Here is an 18,896-nt window from a genome sequence, read left to right as displayed (position 1 = left end):
TCTTTAGGCCCAAGGGAAAGCCCCTGCTGTGTGGGTCCTTCTGTGCCTGATCCTGGTCCTTCTCGGCTTCAAGTAGTCTGCCCTGGGCAGTAAGATAGCTCGGAAAGGGAAAAAGTTGGGGCCGTTATTGAACCTCTGGCGCCTCTGGGCGAAGACTGTGCTGCTCGGAAATGCCTTGGCCACGAACACTAGTGGTCATGAACAGTTGTCACTTTAGGAGGGTGGGAGGGGAGCAGGCTCAGGCTACTCGGGCTTCCATGCACTCTTCCAGTGTTAATTGTGTGAGTTGTTTTGACAGCAGGGGCTAACCATAAATTGCAACTTCTCCACAGCGCCTTCCCATGGGGCATTGGGGGCCCAGCCTGGTGGCATGGCTCAAGGTCGCAACCTAAGTAGGGGACTCTTGATGCTCAGGGATCAAGCCTTGGCTTCCACCAGCTGTTGTGGGGTGGTGAATGGCTGATGTGTAGATTGGGTGACCCTCCCTCGTTGCCTTGTGCCCATATGACTGGGCTAGGGTTGGAAGACTTGTGTGGACCCTCCTGGATGCCTGAGTGGGTTGGTGGTTGTTAGAAGGCGACCTCAGAGGAGACAGGGAGGTACCTGAGCACCCTGAGACCTACCCTCGGGGTATCGTAGCCGGGCACTGGCGGGGGACTCCTCAGGGGAAGAGTCTCGTATCTAGGATCGTACACACTGCACCACACGACAAAGAGACACCACACTGTATGTTCTTGGGAACAGATCTTCATCTAATCAGCTTCGTAGGATCTTTATGATCAACAAGGTGGATATGTACAAATAGAGCACGGGCTCAAAGAGTCTCGGTAGGGATAGGGGGTAGCGGGACAGTCTTTGGGGATCCGGATCAATGCAGGGACGTACCCAGCGCACAGCTCACAATCCTCGAGCTGGGGGATACGCTGTGGTCATTGGGGTCCAGCCGGACCGAGGGAGTCTTCAGGAGCCGCGAGTCACTCAGCAGGGCTCAAGCACAAGGTCGGAGGTCTTACGATCTTCAGGGGAGCCGCGAGTCACTCAGCAGGGCTCAAGCACAAGGTCGGAGGTCTTACGATCTTCAGGGGAGCCGCGAGTCACTCAGCAGGGCTCAAGCACAGGGTCGGAGGTCTTACGATCTTCAGGGGAGCCGCGAGTCACTCAGCAGGGCTCAGGTGTTCCAAGGTTGCAAGGGAGCCGCGACCACGGCAGCAGGGCTCTCGTCGTTCCAGAGTCGAATCGGCCAGATAGTCCCAGAGCACCCCTTGTTATAGGTCAATTCCTCTTTGATGTCCGGAGTCTGCGTAGGCAGGGGTCTTAGCACCTGGGGGTCGCTCGTTGGAGCTTCCTGCCATGTCGTCCTTTGATCCTTTCAGGGCCGGGTCGGGAGGAGTCCCAGACACGCAGCAGGCATGGAGCCAGCCCTCAGGGAGGCCGGAGGCCGATCGAAACCCATCTCCCAAGGGGAGGTCAGAGGTGCGATGGAAACTGCTCCTCCCTCTCTCACTCCGTGGGAGCGCGGTGTCCTCCAGCCGGGGCGGCGCCTCTAGGCCCGGGTTGCGTTGGAGCCGGGCGGCCTTCGTAGGTGCATGCAGTGGGCACGCGGGCCCTGTGGTGCTGGGAAGATGGAGGACACGGACAGGGAAGTCTGGGTCGGGTGTGTGTGGGTTCTGGCGGGAAGGACCGGCTAGGCCGTGTACTCGGGGGCGGAATGAGGTGCACGGGTCAGGGTGTGTGGCTAGGGGTCAGGGATGGCCACGCCACAAGGCCGGGTCTAACACGCGTCCCCCCCAGCTGAAAGCCAGAGAGAACTACCCATCCTCTTGGGGGTTCTCTTCGCTGAGGCGGAAGAATCGGGAGAGGCCGTCAGCGTTGGCGTGGTCAGTACCAGGGCAATGCTCTACGGTGAAATCCATCCCCTGGAGGGTGATTGACCACTGCAGTAGTTTGGGGTTTTCTCCTCGCATCTGCATGAGCCATCGCAAGGGGCGATGGTCGGTTTGGACTTTGAAATGGGTGCCGAACAGATAGGGTCGCAATTTCTTGAGGGCCCAGACTACGGCGAACGCCTCGCGCTCAATGGTGCTCCATTTCTGTTCTCTGGGTAACAGCCTTCGGCCTTGGTCATTCACCTGTGACAGGACTGCCCCAATGCCATGCTCGGAGGCATCAGTTTGTACCACAAACTCCTTGGAGTAGTCGGGGGCCTGGAGCACGGGGGCAGTACACATGGCCGCTTTCAGGGCATCAAACGCCTCCTGGCAGGCAGAGGTCCACTGCACTTTCTTGGGCTGTTTCTTGGACGTGAGTTCCGTGAGGGGACCGACAAGGCTGCCGTACCCCCGGATGAATCTCCGGTAGTAGCCGGTGAGGCCCAGAAAGGCTCGGACCTCCGTTTGGGTAGTGGGTGGTTCCCAGGCTAGGATGGCGTCGATCTTAGGCTGCAGAGGGGCGACCTGCCCGCTTCCGACCCGGTGCCCTAGGTAGACCACCAAACCTTGCCCAATCTGACACTTGCTGGCTTTTGCTGTGAGGGCCGTTAGCACTCTCCGGAGGTGCTGGAGGTGCTCGCTCCATTCGGAACTGAAAACCGCGATATCGTCCAGATATGCTGCGCTGAACTTTTCCAGCCCGGCCAGGACTCTATTTACCAGTCGCTGGAAGGTGGCCGGGGCATTTTTCATCCCGAAGGGCATCACGCGAAAGCGATAGTGCCCTTCCGGGGTGGAGAAGGTGGACCGCTCCTTGGTTCCTTGTGTGAGCGCAATTTGCCAGTACCCGCAGGTTAGATCGAATGTGCTGAGGAAATGAGCAGACCCAAGACGGTCAATGAGCTCGTCCGCTCGGGGAATGGGGTGAGCGTCGGCTCGGGTGACTTCATTGAGTCCCCGGTAGTCCACGCAGAATCGGAGTTCTGGGGCGACACCGGGGGCAGCTGCTTTCGGGACCAGTACCACAGGGCTGGCCCAGGGGCTGTCTGAGGGTTCGATCACCCCCAAGGTCAACATCTTCGAGACCTCGGCCTGAATGCAGGACCGGACTCGATCAGGGACTCGGTAGGCTCTGTGCTTCACCGGCGGGCTGTCTCCGGTGTCCACGTCATGGACACACCAGTCGGTGACTTGGGGGACAAGAGAGAATAAGTCGGGGAACTGCCTTAAGAGCTGGCGGCAGTCCTCGCGTTGCTGGGAAGTGAGGGATGGAGAGAGGTTCACTCCTTCCACGGAGCCATCCTTCTCCTTGGTACACAGGAGGTCAGGGAGGGGGTCTGACTCCTCCTCGGCCCCGTCATCGGTGGCCAGTAGTAGACTCAGCTCCGTCCGCACGAAGTGAGGCTTGAGGCGGTTCACGTGAAGGACCCGAAGGGGGTCCCGAGGTGACTGGACGTCCACCAAATACGTGACCTGGCTCTTCCGCTCAACGACTTTGAAGGGCCCGGTCCATTTATCCTGGAGGGCGCAAGGTTTCACTGGGGCCATGACCCATACCTGTTGGCCCGGCTGGAACTCGACCAGAGTGGCATTCTGGTCGTACCAGCGCCTCATTTCTTCCTGGCTCGCCTCCAGGTTGGCCTCGGCCAGTTCTCGAAACTTCCTAGTCTGGTTTCGGAGGGTCAGGACGTATCGGAACACATCTCGGGGGGAGTCTCGGGGCGCCGCCTCCCACCCTTCCTTGACCAGGCTGAGGGGCCTCCGGACGGGGTGCCCGTAGAGTAACTCAAACGGGCTGAACCCCAAGGATTTCTGGGGTACTTCCCGGTAGGCGAACAAAAGGCAGGGGAGCAGGACGTCCCACTTGCGCCGGTGGGGCTCCTCCAGGCCCGCGATCATCCCCTTCAGAGTCCGATTAAACCGCTCTACTAAACCATTTCCTTGGGGATGGTACGGGTGGTGAATTTATAGGACACTCCACATTGTTGCAACAGGGACGTCATGTATTTGGAGATAAAGTTCGTCCTGCGATCGCTCACGACCTCGCGGGGAAAACCCACCCAGGAAAAGATCCCCATCAACGCCCGGCCCACCACGGGGGCTGTGATGGTGCGTAGGGGAATGGCCTCAGGGTATCGGGTGGCATGGTCCACGAGGACGAGGATGAAGCGGTGACCTTGTGAGGTTGGGGGGTCCAGGGGCCCCACGATGTCGATCCCGACCCATTCAAAAGGGGTACTGACGACAGGGAAGGGTTGGAGGGGAGCCTTGCGCTTTCCTCCACTTTTCCCACTAGCCTGGCACGTAGGACAGGACTTGCAGTGGGTTTCTACATCTGCTTTCATTTTAGGCCAGTAAAAGTGAGTCACTAGGCGACTGTTGGTTTTGTCTTGGCCCAAGTGGCCTGCAAGGGGGACATCGTGGGCCAAGCCCAGGAGGAAGCCTCGGAAGCGTAGGGGTACCACCAGCACCCGGGCTGATCCTAGCTCCACCGACTTCTGCTCGCTGTACAAAAGCTCATTTTCCCAATATAACCGGTGTGTTCCAGATTGGTCGCCCGCGGCTTGGGCCTTCGCTTGCTGTCGGGGTCCGACCAGGGAAGGACAGGTAGCTTGCTCCTGGCAGAACTCCTCTCGGGAGGGGCCCCCTACGTGGTGCCACTGGGCCAACTCGGGCAGTTCGCCCAACTCTGCGATCTGTGCGGGGTCGGAAGGTAGGCGTTCATCGCTGGTGACAGATTCGCCTCGTGGGGAGATGTGGGGGACCTCGGCTGGGACAATCCTGTCCTCGTTGGCAGGTGCGTCCTCGACTTCCCCAAGGGGGGGCAGTCGGGCCGCCATGGATCGGGTGGTGGCGCACACCCACTCAGGGAGACCCATCATCCCTAGGTGGGTCTTGCGCTCAACTTGCTTCCAGGGGGAACTTTCCAGGTCGTTCCCCAGGAGACAATCGACCGGCTGGGAGGTTCTTACTGCTACTTTCAATTTACCGACCACTCCTCCCCATTCAAAAGGCACCAGGGCTACCTTACAGAGGCTCTCAGTGTTGTCAGCTGTGATTACAGGGCAAAATATATTGGGGAGGACCTGGTCTTCGTGGACTAAGTGGCTGAGGACACCGGTGATGCTCGCCCCAGTGTCACGAAGGGCCTCTACCTGTTGGCCATTGATCGTCACTAGCTGCCCGTATTTCTTCGTGTTGGAGGGCAGGAGGCTCCCAGGGACCATTTCTCTGTCTCCTAATGATAATAAGGCCATGGCGGCGGGTTCCCACTCTACGGTCTCCTCAATTTCCTCCCCTAGGGCTACATTGGCTATCTGTCTGGCTGGGGGGGCTGTAGTGGGGATGCGCAGGGCCATGGGGCATTCGGGGTCATTGGCGTAATGCCCGGGCTTCTGGCAACGGAAACAAGTGATGGTCACCCGGTGCCCCCGTCTCACGGGTGGACCGGATACAGCTGGTGGGGGTGCCGGGAAGTGCGGAGGTTGGTTTTTCGGAGGGCCGGACTGGGATTCTTTCTGCCCTCCCTGGTTCCCTCCCCCTCTCTGGCGGTGTGGTCCCTGACTGGCTCGGGGGTATTCTCCTACGGGGCCCCGGGAGACCCGGGTGTTGGTCCAGCGATCCGCCTCGACGGCCAGCTTCCTCGGATCCGTAAGCTTGCTGTCGAGCAGATGCTGGCGTAGTTCCACAAAGCAGTTCGCGGCCAGGTGTTCCCATAACATGAGGTCGGTTAGTTCGTCCAGGGTGGTTACTTTGCTGCCCTTAATCCACCCGTCGAATGCACGGCTGAAAAAGTTCATATACTCCACCCACGTGTTGCCAGGGATCTTCGTGCAGTCCCGGAACCGCTGGCGGTACATCTCCGGGGTGAGGCCGTAGCTTGTGAGGAGGGCCTCCTTCATGTGGCTGTAGGAGGTCTGCAGGGAGGATGGTAGGTCGAGCAGGGTGTCTCTCCCCTCGCTCAAAAATCGGCCCCACAACCCGGCCCCCCAATCCTTCTGCGGGACTCGGTGTGAGGTCATGGCGACCTCGCAGGCCTTGAACCATTGTTGGATGTCATTGTTTTTGTAATATTCCTTGACCACATCTTTGGGGATGTGGACCTTCTGTTCCGCCGGGAGGGCCGCCTCTCAGTTCCCCGGGGGTCGAGCTTCTTCGCTCCTTGCTTTGAGCTCGATTTCTTTCAAGCTGCGTTCGTGCTCCAGTTGAAGTCTTCTTCCTTCGTGCTCCCGTTGGAGTTTCTTCTCTTCTAGTTCGCCTTGTACTCGCATCTGTTCCACTGCTAGCTTCTTCTCAGCTAATTTCAACTCGCCCTCTATTTTCAGTTTGGCCAGTTTGAGTTCGTGATTACGACTTCTCTCTCTGTCTGCGAGTTCTTCCGGGGATAGACCCCCGTCTGGTACGAAGCTTCGTACCTGGTTGCTGCTGCTTTTTCTTTGGGAGGGTCCAGCTTCGTCGTGGAGCTCCACCGCTCCTTCTGGGCGGGGGGCTCCGGATTCCACCCAAGCTTTCAGTGCCTTCTGCATATCTTCTTTGGTGTTGAGACCAGTGGTAGCGATTTTTAGTTCTTTGCAGAATTGCTTCAGTTCTTTGTGCGTGTACTCTTCTAGTTGTTCCGCCTGGAACACAGTACTCGCGTCGGTTTCTGTGAGACTCATGGCGTTTTCTTCTGCCGTCTTTGCCGGTAGTGCGTCAGCCGTTTACGGTACGATCTCTAGATTATGGGCCCGAATCCCGTCGATTGCCACCAATGTTAGAAGGCGACCTCAGAGGAGACAGGGAGGTACCTGGGCACCCTGAGACCTACCCTCGGGGTATCGTAGCCGGGCACTGGCCGGGGACTCCTCAGGGGAAGAGTCTTGTATCTAGGATCGTACACACTGCACCACACGACAAAGAGACACCACACTGTATGTTCTTGGGAACAGATCTTTATCTAATCAGCTTCGTAGGATCTTTATGATCAACAAGGTGGATATGTACAAATAGAGCACGGGCTCAAAGAGTCTCGGTAGGGATAGGGGATAGCGGGACAGTCTTTGGGGATCCGGATCAATGCAGGGACGTACCCAGCGCACAGCTCACAATCCTCGAGCTGGGGGATACGCTGTGGTCATTGGGGTCCAGCCGGACCGAGGGAGTCTTCAGGAGCCGCGAGTCACTCAGCAGGGCTCAAGCACAAGGTCGGAGGTCTTACGATCTTCAGGGGAGCCGCGAGTCACTCAGCAGGGCTCAAGCACAAGGTCGGAGGCCTTACGATCTTCAGGGGAGCCGCGAGTCACTCAGCAGGGGTCAAGCACAGGGTCGGAGGTCTTACGATCTTCAGGGGAGCCGCGAGTAACTCAGTAGGGCTCAGGTGTTCCAAGGTTGCAAGGGAGCCGCGACCACGTCAGCAGGGCTCTCATCGTTCCAGAGTCGAATCTGCCAGATAGTCCCAGAGCACACCTTGTTATAGGTCAACTCCTCTTTGATGTCCGGAGTCTGCGTAGGCAGGGGTCTTAGCACCTGGGGGTCGATCGTTGGAGCTTCCTGCCATGTCGTCCTTTGATCCTTTCAGGGCCGGGTCGGGAGGAGTCCCAGACACGCAGCAGGCGTGGAGACAGCCCTCAGGGAGGCCAGAGGCCGATCGAAACCCATCTCCCAAGGGGAGGTCAGAGGTGCGATGGAAACTGCTCCTCCCTCTCTCACTCCATGGGAGCGCGGTGTCCTCCAGCCGGGGCGGCGCCTCTAGGCCCAGGTTGCGTTGGAGCCGGGCGGCCTGCGTAGGTGCATGCAGTGGGCACGCGGGCCCTGTGGTGCTGGGAAGATGGAGGGCACGGACGGGGAAGTCCGGGTCGGGTGTGTGTGGGTTCTGGTGGGAAGGACCGGCTAGGCCGTGTACTCGGGGGCGGAATGAGGTGCACGGGTCAGGGTGTGTGGCTAGAATACCTGTTTCATTTTCGCATGTTATAATTAAAAGTACTACTGATTAATTAATAACTACTAAAAGTTTGTCGAGTCTGGTTTAATCAATCTTATTAACAGAAGAATTACACGTGGGAACGCTATTGCATGGCTAAATTAATAGATGAACTAAGTTAGTGAGCAAATTGACGAAATAGATGTTGCTTATGTGATGTTATTGTGTTTTGCGCTTATAATTAATATGCATTAATAGCTTTTGATGTCGCAAATGGCTAGATAAATACATACACATAAGGGTATTAGCAGGGGAATAACACTGTATAATCATTTCCGTGCAGTAATTCTGTTTTATGTCTTATTTCACTTAAGTTGACCAATATGGCCTACCAAAAGATGGCTACCACCCGCAGCCTGCATTCGAGTTGATGGAAAATTTTGCAAGGAGGCTTCGTGCTGCCTGTGACCTTGTCCCCTTGACGAACTGAAAAGCCATGATCATGACGACAAACCTAGGAGTGATGCCAAGTGCCCCTGAACATAAAATTTGTTGCTAAATAAAATACTGACGTTATGAACTTATAATGATACCACAAAGGGGATACAATTTATCTGGAAGAGACATCCGTAAAAGTAACGATTTAGTTGTGGACCCCTTATTTTCTATTCATTATTTGGGATGATCAATGTGTGTGAAAATATTCGAAAGTATCCCAATGTACCAAGACGACATATTTCCGCCATTCATCCGTTTTGTACGATATGATTGTTACAATTTAAAATGTAATTTTAGTATAAATATGAGTAGACTAGAGAGGTCTAGCGCCACTTCTTCCCGAACTGATGATCCGAGGTCCCGATGCTGACGGAGAGGACGGTGACTCTACATGACGGCTAGAAACTTTGATTGTCTTTACTGAGGACCGGTTCTGACTTAGGATCTGACATTTAGCCAGAATAGGTAAATATGAGAGAAATTAATTTGCATTTAATTGCCTTTTCTTACAATTTTAGATAAACAAATATTCTGTTTGAATTTTTGTGTCGGGTGGTTATTTTATTGTCATGTTTATTGAATTTATTTGCATATTGTAAAGAAATGTTTTCACCAGATCTATAGCAACTAGTGGATGCCATTGACCTCAGGGTACATGCAGATTGGTTAGGTATCTGAAAGTGTTTCCCCTTATACATGGCACGGATAGAGTGGTAGGATGAATGTTGGTGTAATGGGCCCCACCAGCATGTGATGTGTGTGTGCGTGTGTGACTGTGAGATCACTCCGTCTGTGGAAGTAGAGGGGATTCGGAAGCTCCGATCTGCACCAGTTTCTTGGTAGCAGAGGATGGTTTCGATTCATCGACCGCTGGGTTATGGGCCCAGCACGCTTCCGCTACGCCACTCTGCTACTGTATTGCTAATGTAGAAATAAGAAGGTATGGGGCGAATGAGTCTGATGATGATGTCTTAATGGACATGCTCTACAAAAGACCACCCCCGTATAGACGAGAACCAGAGGTAGGAACAGCAGTGACCCCAATGAGAGACACCCTGCGTATTATTAAGACAGAGGGTACCACCCCTAGGTTGAAAATGTTACAGTCTGTTGTAACAATCAGGCTCAGAATCATGCTCAAACTCATTTAGAAGAATCTTAACAAAGCAAGATGGTTTTGGTACAATGTTGAATGTGTCTTGGTTTTACATTATTTTTTCCCAATGTATTAGCCAATGCTTGTTTATTAAAGCTAAGTACTCGTGATGACATTCTGTAAGCAACACGTGTTCATATTTAGGTTCATTGTCATGATATTTGATTCCGCTCGCTCTTTTCTTATTATGCACGTTTTTTAAGACATGCTCCAAACCGGCAGTTGCAGGTCACGTTCTTGGGCAGGTGAAATCGGATATTTGCAAGCACGTGTAACACCGGTTCCTCCTTGTGCCAACCCCACCCTTCAGAAATCCTATTTAAGCCCCAGACATGCTTCCACAAGCGCTTACGCTCGTTGCGTCTTCAACTTACCTGAGGGCAGAGATCCAGGCTCCCTCCTCCACGATTCAGATCAGCTCCCAAGTGACTTGAAGGTTCCGGTCCGGTCCTTTAATCCTTCCCTCGTAGTCCAGGAAACAGCACAAGCTTTCTTCCGGAGCTACGAACAAAGGCTTCCCACGCTGCAGAGAGGAAACAAAAGGCATGCAGAAACAGTGAGTAACCGGCTGGCTACATAAACAACAAAAAGTAAGTTTCTGGCATACATCTTGCACTTTCGTATGGAATAACTTCTGTCAGCACATTCAACTAAATACTTGGCCAAGTTCGCAGGAAAATGTGATAAATCACTAAGCAAAGACGTTACAACTTTTAAAAGACTGCTTATCTTATTTGGCATCTTCTTTGTTGCATCGCGATCTCCTCATTCAAGGTTCTAGGAACTGTAAAGAACAGACATTTAGACTTTATCAGAAACAGAGTTCTTTTGGGCATCTCCGGACAGTTTATTTGTAAGTGAAAGTTACTGTAAAAAATCGTAATTCAGCATTGCTTTAGAAAGGAAGCTTCACAAGACAATTAAGCATCTGTTTTATTTATCATTGCAGAACCACGATATTTAATGTTATTCAGGTGACAACTAAAAAGCCTGAGAAAATCAAAGGTACACATTTTGTGATCAGACATTTTACACAATTGTTGTTGATCCTTAATTATTAATGCTAATATCTTTTTCTGTTGTTTGTTTTAAAAATTAGAGATATTTCCTGAAGAAAGGCAGACAGGAAAATAGAAGCAAGCTGCGACTGGCAGTGTTTTTTCTGTTTATTATTTTGTCCCTATTCCCCCTTCCCTTAAGGATTTAATTTGGGTAAGCTGTGTTTATAAAATCCAGTTGCGCCCAAAGGAAGTTCTTGGGGGAAGTCGAGAACAATCTACACATCTCTCAAGTTGAACGTCCTGCCTTTCAGGTGAGTGAAGGTCAACAGAATCGTAAGCCTTCACAACAATAAGGTTCTCCTTGAGAGATATGGATTCTGATACGGAGAGAATTGATGGCCAAGAAATGGCGCACGCACTTGCAGATGATGTTTTAAGAAATCAATCCATATCGGAGATGTTACAAAAAATGCAATTGGAAATTAATACATTAAAGCACGAGAATACAGTCTTAAGGCAGGAAGTCCTTCGTTACAAACCTAGAGATTCCTTGTGGGGAAATCCTGTTTTGTCCCAACATACGGATTCTTCGGGTTTTGGTACTAAGTCTAAAGCCTCTAAGGTAGTCATGAGTTCAGATTCTAATCCTGCGCCAGTACAAGTAACGGTAGCTGTTCCTAATGTTGTTCCTTTGGCAGCCCCAGAACGCTTTTTTGGCGATTCTAGTAAGTTTAATGTGTTTCTTAGCCAATGCCAATTACATTTTATATGTAAACCACAATTGTTTCCCAATGATGCAACTAAGGTGGCTTTTGTGCTTTCCTATTTGGGAGGCACGGCAGCAAACTGGTCCATACCCTATATTGATCGAGACGATCCCATTCTACACAATTGGCCTCTGTTTAAAAATACCATGACCAAATTGTTTGCAAAACACACGTATGTACAAGCCAGTGACAATGAGTTACTAAATCTAAAACAAGGTAAACAAGATTTGTTAACGTATGTAACCATGTTTAATAGACTTCTGACAGAAACCCAGTGGCCAGAGGAAAAACGCACATCCTTGTTTTATAGAGGTTTGCGTGATGAGCTGAAAGATGCTTTGGCTCATATTGTGGATCTTCCAGAGGAATATTCAGACTTTGTGGACTTAGTAGTAAAATTAGACCATCGATTAGGAGAAAGAAAGGGTGATAAAACACGATTTGAACCAAGGTTTTCTGTATCAAAAAGTGATAGGAAAGAAATTGATACTAAATTGTCAGAGTCTGAACCTATGCAGATTGGGACCATTAAAGGGCCTTTATCAGCAGAGGAAAAGGATAGAAGGAGAAAATTAAACCTCTGTTTATATTGTGCCAAATCTGGGCATTATGCAAAAGAGTGCCCTACAAAACCAAAAGGGGCAAAGAAAGTTAATTCTGTAGCCACGAACCCTACAGAGCAGGAAAACTAAGAAACTCGTCAAGGAGGGGGGTCTCTTGTACGAGTGGAGAATCTTTGTTGACCTCCAATATTTCCACTAATTTGGTACCAAGAATACCTCGACATTTTGTAATACAGGTAGTTCTCATCATTAGTGCTCATGTGCGACACTCCGTTCCAGTCTTATTAGATTGCGGAGCCACTGGGAATTTCATGGACATTAAGATGGCAGAAGAGTTACAGATACCCACTGAGTGGAAGACTCAACCTGAGTCAGTTTGTGCAGTAGATGGGTCAGCTTTATCTTCAGGAATGATAACCAAGAAAACTACTCCACTGGTTATGGTATGTCAGAATGGTCATACTGAGAAGATAGGCTTTGATTTAATCGATACACCTACATTCGGGTTAATTTTAGGAGTACCATGGTTAACTCTACATAACCCTAGAATTAATTGGACCTTACGAACGGTAACTTTAGATTCCACGTTTTGTCGAGAATCTTGTTACCAAGAAGCTCTCAATGAATCTATGACAATTTTACACTGTGCAACTACACAAACACAGGTTGCTAGTCTACCAGTTGAGTATCAAGAATTCAAAGATGTGTTCGACCCTGTAAAGGCTGGCTCTTTGCCACCACACAGGTCATACGACTGTCGTATTGATCTAATACCCGGAGCCACTTTGCCTAACACTAGAGTGTATGCTCTCACGGAAGAAGAAACAAAGTATTTAAGGACGTACCTTGATGATTTACTGGCGTCAGGATTTATAAGACATTCCACCTCTCCAGTATCCTCGCCCCTATTTTTCATTCCTAAACCAGATGGAAGTCTCCGCGCTTGCATTGACTATCGCGGATTGAACAAGGCCACAATTAAAAATAAATACCCGTTGCCTCTGATACCTGTTCTTTTAGACCAATTACGTCATTCCACTATTTACACAAAACTTGATTTGAGAGGTGCATACCATCTTGTTAGAGTAAAAGAAAATGATGAGTGGAAAACAGCTTTTAAAACTAAATTTGGATTATTTGAATACACTGTGATGCCATTTGGTTTATGCAATGCGCCTGCAGCATTTCAATTTTTCATCAATGAGGTGTTGCATGAATTTCTTGATGTATGTGTAATTGTATATATTGATGATATACTTATCTATTCAAAAACTAAGGAAGAACATGTACATCAAGTTAGGGCAGTATTACAGAAATTGCTAACAAATCATTTATTCGCCAAGCTTGAAAAATGTATCTTTAATACAAACACAGTTGATTTCCTTGGGTATTGTTTATCTCCAACAGGAATAATGATGGATGTAAAAAAGGTAAATGCCATTAGAGATTGGCCAGAACCCACAACAGTTAAAGAAGTACAAAAGGTTTTGGGTTTTGCCAATTTTTATCGGCGTTTTATTCCTCGTTTTGCTGAAACTGTTGTACCCTTAACCAAATTGCTGCACAAGGGACAGAGGTTCATATGGTCAGAACAAACAGCTCAGGCATTTGAGTCACTCAAAGAAAAATTCACCTCAGCACCTTTGTTAAAACACCCAGATCCAGATCTTCCATTCTTTGTAGAGGCAGATGCTTCTCAGGTGGCGGTGGGGGCTGTGCTCTCTCAAAGAGATATTCAAGATGGACAACTACATCCCGTAGCTTTTTATTCTAAAAAACTGTTGCCAGCTGAGCAAAACTATACCGTGGCCGAGAGGGAGCTCTTGGCAATAAAATTAGCCTTTACAGAATGGAGACATCATTTAATGGGCACGAAATTTCCCGTCACTATATTTAGTGATCACAAGAATTTGCAGTTTTTTAGTTCAGTAAGAGCATTGACTCCCAGACAGATGCGTTGGTTAAACTTTTTCAGTGCCTTTGATTTTGTTATAACTTATCGACCAGGAGCACAACAAATTCAGTCAGATGTCTTATCTAGATATGGGTACACCGCAGATTTGAAGAAAGAAACAGGTCCCCCCATAATTCCTCCACAAAGAATAGTGGCACCAATTCTACAACAAGATTTTTTAAAACAAGTTAGAGAGGAACATTTGAAACTGAAGATTCAAGAGTGGTTAAAAAATCCCCATAATACTATACAAGATGGTTTATTGTATCATAACTCCTTGTTATATGTACCAACTAAATGTTTACAAGAAAAGATTTTGACATGGCATCATGATTCAATTTTAGCAGGTCATCCAGGTTCCCAAAAAACCTTGGAAAATTGTAAAAAGCATTTCTGGTGGTCTTCAATGATTGCAGACATTAAAGCATATGTCAAGTCCTGTCCAATTTGTGCAAGAAATAAAACTGTACACAAAGCGCCTATGGGGTTATTGCAACCATTGCCAACTCCTCCGAGTCCCTGGCATACAATCAGTTTGGACTTCATAGTCAATTTACCTAAGGCTAACACTTATACAACTATTTTAGTGGTGGTAGATTATTTGTCAAAAATGGCACACTTCATTCCCTTGGTGAAACTCCCTACCGCTGCAGAACTGACGGATGTTTTTATTAAAGAAATTGTGAGGTTACATGGTTTACCAACCAAGATCCTTTCGGACAGAGGGAGTCAATTTACCTCTAAATTCTGGACAAATTTAGGAAAAAGCCTAAAAATGGAAATAGCTCTTTCAACAGCCTTTCACCCAGAAACGGATGGCCAGACAGAAAGGGTAAATCAAACCTTATTGCAAACTTTACGTTGCTTGATGGCAGAATTTACCACTGACTGGGATAAGGTATTACCTGTTGCAGAATTTGTTTATAATAATAACGTACATTCCGCAACAAAGTGTACTCCATTTTATTTTTTACAAGGGTACCATCCACAAGCGTTACCCGTATCAGTGATCCCCTCTTTAACTCCAGGAGTCACGGAGCGGCTTTCTACACTATTAAACATACAAGAGAAGGCTATGAAACATTTAAACAAGTACAAAGTATCCATGAAAAGACAAGCAGATAAACATAGAGTAGATACTCCACAATATCAAGTAGGAGATAAGGTATGGCTTTCAACAAAAAACTTAAAATTAACAGGATCAAGAAAATTGCTACCAAAATACATAGGACCATTTGTTGTAAATAAGTTAATCAATCCAGTAACAGTTAGATTGGACTTACCTCAAGAATATCCTGTACATCCTGCTTTCCATGTATCTTTATTGAAACCCTATGATTCACAAACTAGACCAGAACCTCCACCCCCTCCCATTCATGTCGATGGACATTTGGAATATGAAGTACAAAAAATTTTAGATGCAAAAAGAATGCAAGGTAAACTGTACTATTTGATAGCATGGAAAGGGTTTGATGCTACTGAAAATTCATGGGAACCAGCATCATTCGTTCATGCGCCACGATTATTGAGACAATTTTACTTACGTTTCCCCCTCAAGCCTCGTCCGGTGGGGCGGTCTTTGAGGGGAGCGACTGTTACAGTCTGTTGTAACAATCAGGCTCAGAATCATGCTCAAACTCATTTAGAAGAATCTTAACAAAGCAAGATGGTTTTGGTACAATGTTGAATGTGTCTTGGTTTTACATTTTTTTTTCCCAATGTATTAGCCAATGCTTGTTTATTAAAGCTAAGTACTCGTGATGACATTCTGTAAGCAACACGTGTTCATATTTAGGTTCATTGTCATGATATTTGATTCCGCTCGCTCTTTTCTTATTATGCACGTTTTTTAAGACATGCTCCAAACCGGCAGTTGCAGGTCACGTTCTTGGGCAGGTGAAATCGGATATTTGCAAGCACGTGTAACACCGGTTCCTCCTTGTGCCAACCCCACCCTTCAGAAATCCTATTTAAGCCCCAGACATGCTTCCACAAGCGCTTACGCTCGTTGCGTCTTCAACTTACCTGAGGGCAGAGATCCAGGCTCCCTCCTCCACGATTCAGATCAGCTCCCAAGTGACTTGAAGGTTCCGGTCCGGTCCTTTAATCCTTCCCTCGTAGTCCAGGAAACAGCACAAGCTTTCTTCCGGAGCTACGAACAAAGGCTTCCCACGCTGCAGAGAGGAAACAAAAGGCATGCAGAAACAGTGAGTAACCGGCTGGCTACATAAACAACAAAAAGTAAGTTTCTGGCATACATCTTGCACTTTCGTATGGAATAACTTCTGTCAGCACATTCAACTAAATACTTGGCCAAGTTCGCAGGAAAATGTGATAAATCACTAAGCAAAGACGTTACAACTTTTAAAAGACTGCTTATCTTATTTGGCATCTTCTTTGTTGCATCGCGATCTCCTCATTCAAGGTTCTAGGAACTGTAAAGAACAGACATTTAGACTTTATCAGAAACAGAGTTCTTTTGGGCATCTCCGGACAGTTTATTTGTAAGTGAAAGTTACTGGAAAAAATCGTAATTCAGCATTGCTTTAGAAAGGAAGCTTCACAAGACAATTAAGCATCTGTTTTATTTATCATTGCAGAACCACGATATTTAATGTTATTCAGGTGACAACTAAAAAGCCTGAGAAAATCAAAGGTACACATTTTGTGATCAGACATTTTACACAATTGTTGTTGATCCTTAATTATTAATGCTAATATCTTTTTCTGTTGTTTGTTTTAAAAATTAGAGATATTTCCTGAAGAAAGGCAGACAGGAAAATAGAAGCAAGCTGCGACTGGCAGTGTTTTTTCTGTTTATTATTTTGTCCCTATTCCCCCTTCCCTTAAGGATTTAATTTGGGTAAGCTGTGTTTATAAAATCCAGTTGCGCCCAAAGGAAGTTCTTGGGGGAAGTCGAGAACAATCTACACATCTCTCAAGTTGAACGTCCTGCCTTTCAGGTGAGTGAAGGTCAACAGAAAAGCAGTTGTTCTCTGGCGGAAAGAGAAAGAGAGAGAGATAGAGAGAGAGAAAGAGAGAGAGAGAAAGAGAGAGAGAAAGAGAGAGAGAAAGAGAGAGAGAGAGAGAGAGAGAGAGAGAGAGAGAGAGAGAGAGAGAGAGAGAGAGAGAGAGAGAGAGAGAGAGAGAGAGAAAGAGAGAATGAAAGAGAGAATGAAGTTGAGGATGAAAAGACCAGAGAACTAGCAAGGACTACCTTTGAATTGACAGAGAAAATCAGGGAACTGACTAAGAATCTTGAGGCAGTTACGGTGCCTGTGACAATAGGTCCGGTTATGCCGATTTTTGACAAGCAGAGGACGGGCGAAAGTGGTTTGACAGTACCATATGTGGGCAATAGATTGATTGTTCCTCCAGAGCAGGCAGAAATGAGAGCAGGAGAAACACAGTGGAGAACGGGAGAAAATCAGTGGAGACATACCATATGTGGAGGAGAATTGAGTGTGCAGACTAACTCAAGTTTGAATTCTGGATGTGTGGAAGGGAACAGAGGATCGATCTTAGAACCACAAAGAGTGACAGAACCAGGGGGTGCAAAAAAATCTGTGGGAATTAGTGCTGAGGATTTGAATGATTGGCTGAAGGCTTTACAGAGGAAAGAAAAAGAATCCCAGGGAATTGATGTAGCTAGACTACACATGGAAATGGAGGAGCTGATTGTAGGAACAATCCCTACAGAAACGCTGAAAAATGATCAGGAAGGGGAGATCCTATTCCTGTGCAAGAGCATCACATGGAGAGCAAAGAACATACATGACAGGTTGAAAGGAATAGCCAGTGAAATGGGGATTGACATGGATAAGGTAAAAGCTTTACAAAAGCCTTAACGAGTGGATTTTACAGATAAGGACATTGAGAATCTGAACAACGCAGGCCGAACAGGACAGATTAAGGAGATGATTGTTTTGCTGAGGAAATGGGGAGACGTAGAAAGATGGAAATATAGATGGTACAGAAAGCGAGAGGATGGGGCAGATAAAACTTACTCGACATTCCCTCTGAAAGAAAAAGAGAAAGCAGTGACAGCTTACCCCATGAGGGAGATTCCAGGAGGTGGGTATGTACATGTCCCATGGACCAGACAGGATATTTTGTCATTTACAAATGATTTCCCTCGACTAAGGGAGAAACCCGTCGAGTGGTATAGACAGGTCGAAAGATTTGTGAAGTTGTCAAAAGTGCTGTGGATTGACCTGAATAGTCTGTTTGATATAATTGTACCAGCAGACCTGTGGGCAGAATGTAAAATAGTCATAGACTGGCCCACTTAGGAATACCCAAGAGATCCAAAGACAGGAGCTCCAGATCCGGAGGTCATGAAAAAGTATGAACAGGTTATGGCCTTCTTGAAAAATAAGGTACCCCCCAAGGAAACAGACTGGGTTAAAATAGATCGAACACATCAAGAATTGAAAGAATCAGTCCATGCATATTATGAAAGACTAATACTGGCTTTCAAGCAGTTTAGTGAAGATGAACATCTGGGTGAAAAGGATCTGAGCCATTTTGTATATAGATTTGTGTATGGCTTGCGGCCCGAAATCAGTGAAATGATAAGGCAGCATACTGTAGATTGGCAGAGCAAAAAGATTGATGAGATCCTGAGACATGCAAAATACTTCAGTGATGAGATTGAGGCAAAGCAAAGGAAACTGAAAGAAAAGGCAATGTGGGCACAGGTGAAAGTTGCAGAAAGACAGGAAGCTCAGTTGGTTGAACAAGCAAATAACCCAGGAAATAAATCCAGGTTTGGTGCAGGAAAAGGAAAAGGAAATATTGAGGAAGCCAAGAAGAAATTTCCGTGCCACAACTGTGGAAAATTAGGGCACTGGAAATCCGAGTGTAAGAATCCACCGTCTACTAATGATGACAATCCATCATTGAATTCACAGGTGCAGAGTGAGGGGTGTGGTCAGCATCAGCAACAGCAGAAGGCTGTTAAGCAGCAGAATCAGGTGCCAAAACCACCCTTGCCACAAAGAAGAGGGTCCCAGAAGTACAGCCAAGAGTCGGGGTTCTACGATGAAGAGCAGGTAATCAAGCCAAAACGCGCAAGCGCTGTATCTCAATATTGGCTAAAAAATGAGGGAAGTGATTCTGAGGGAGATT

General features: G+C 48.0%; 1 protein-coding gene across 2 annotated transcripts in view; it reads right to left on the bottom strand.

The window, feature by feature from the left end:
• The window catches only part of LOC146809997 (uncharacterized), a 272,745-nt gene extending 256,819 nt beyond the window's left edge, over window positions 1–15,926 (bottom strand). The window contains exons 1-2 of one of the 2 annotated variants that reach the window (XM_085616873.1): window positions 15,792–15,926; window positions 9,856–10,265 (exon numbers count right to left, since the gene is read on the bottom strand). The gene's annotated coding sequence lies outside the window, so the exon portion shown is untranslated. The remainder of the gene's footprint in view (window positions 1–9,855; window positions 10,266–15,791) is intronic. The other variant, XM_085616874.1, reaches the window with a different exon arrangement.
• Window positions 15,927–18,896: the final 2,970 nt, after the last annotated feature.

The sequence above is a fragment of the Triturus cristatus genome, chromosome 7, assembly GCF_964204655.1.
Source record: "Triturus cristatus chromosome 7, aTriCri1.1, whole genome shotgun sequence".
NCBI lineage: Eukaryota > Metazoa > Chordata > Amphibia > Caudata > Salamandridae > Triturus > Triturus cristatus.
The sequence above is the reverse complement of the archived record's forward strand: the minus strand, read 5'-3'. Positions and strand labels throughout refer to the sequence as shown.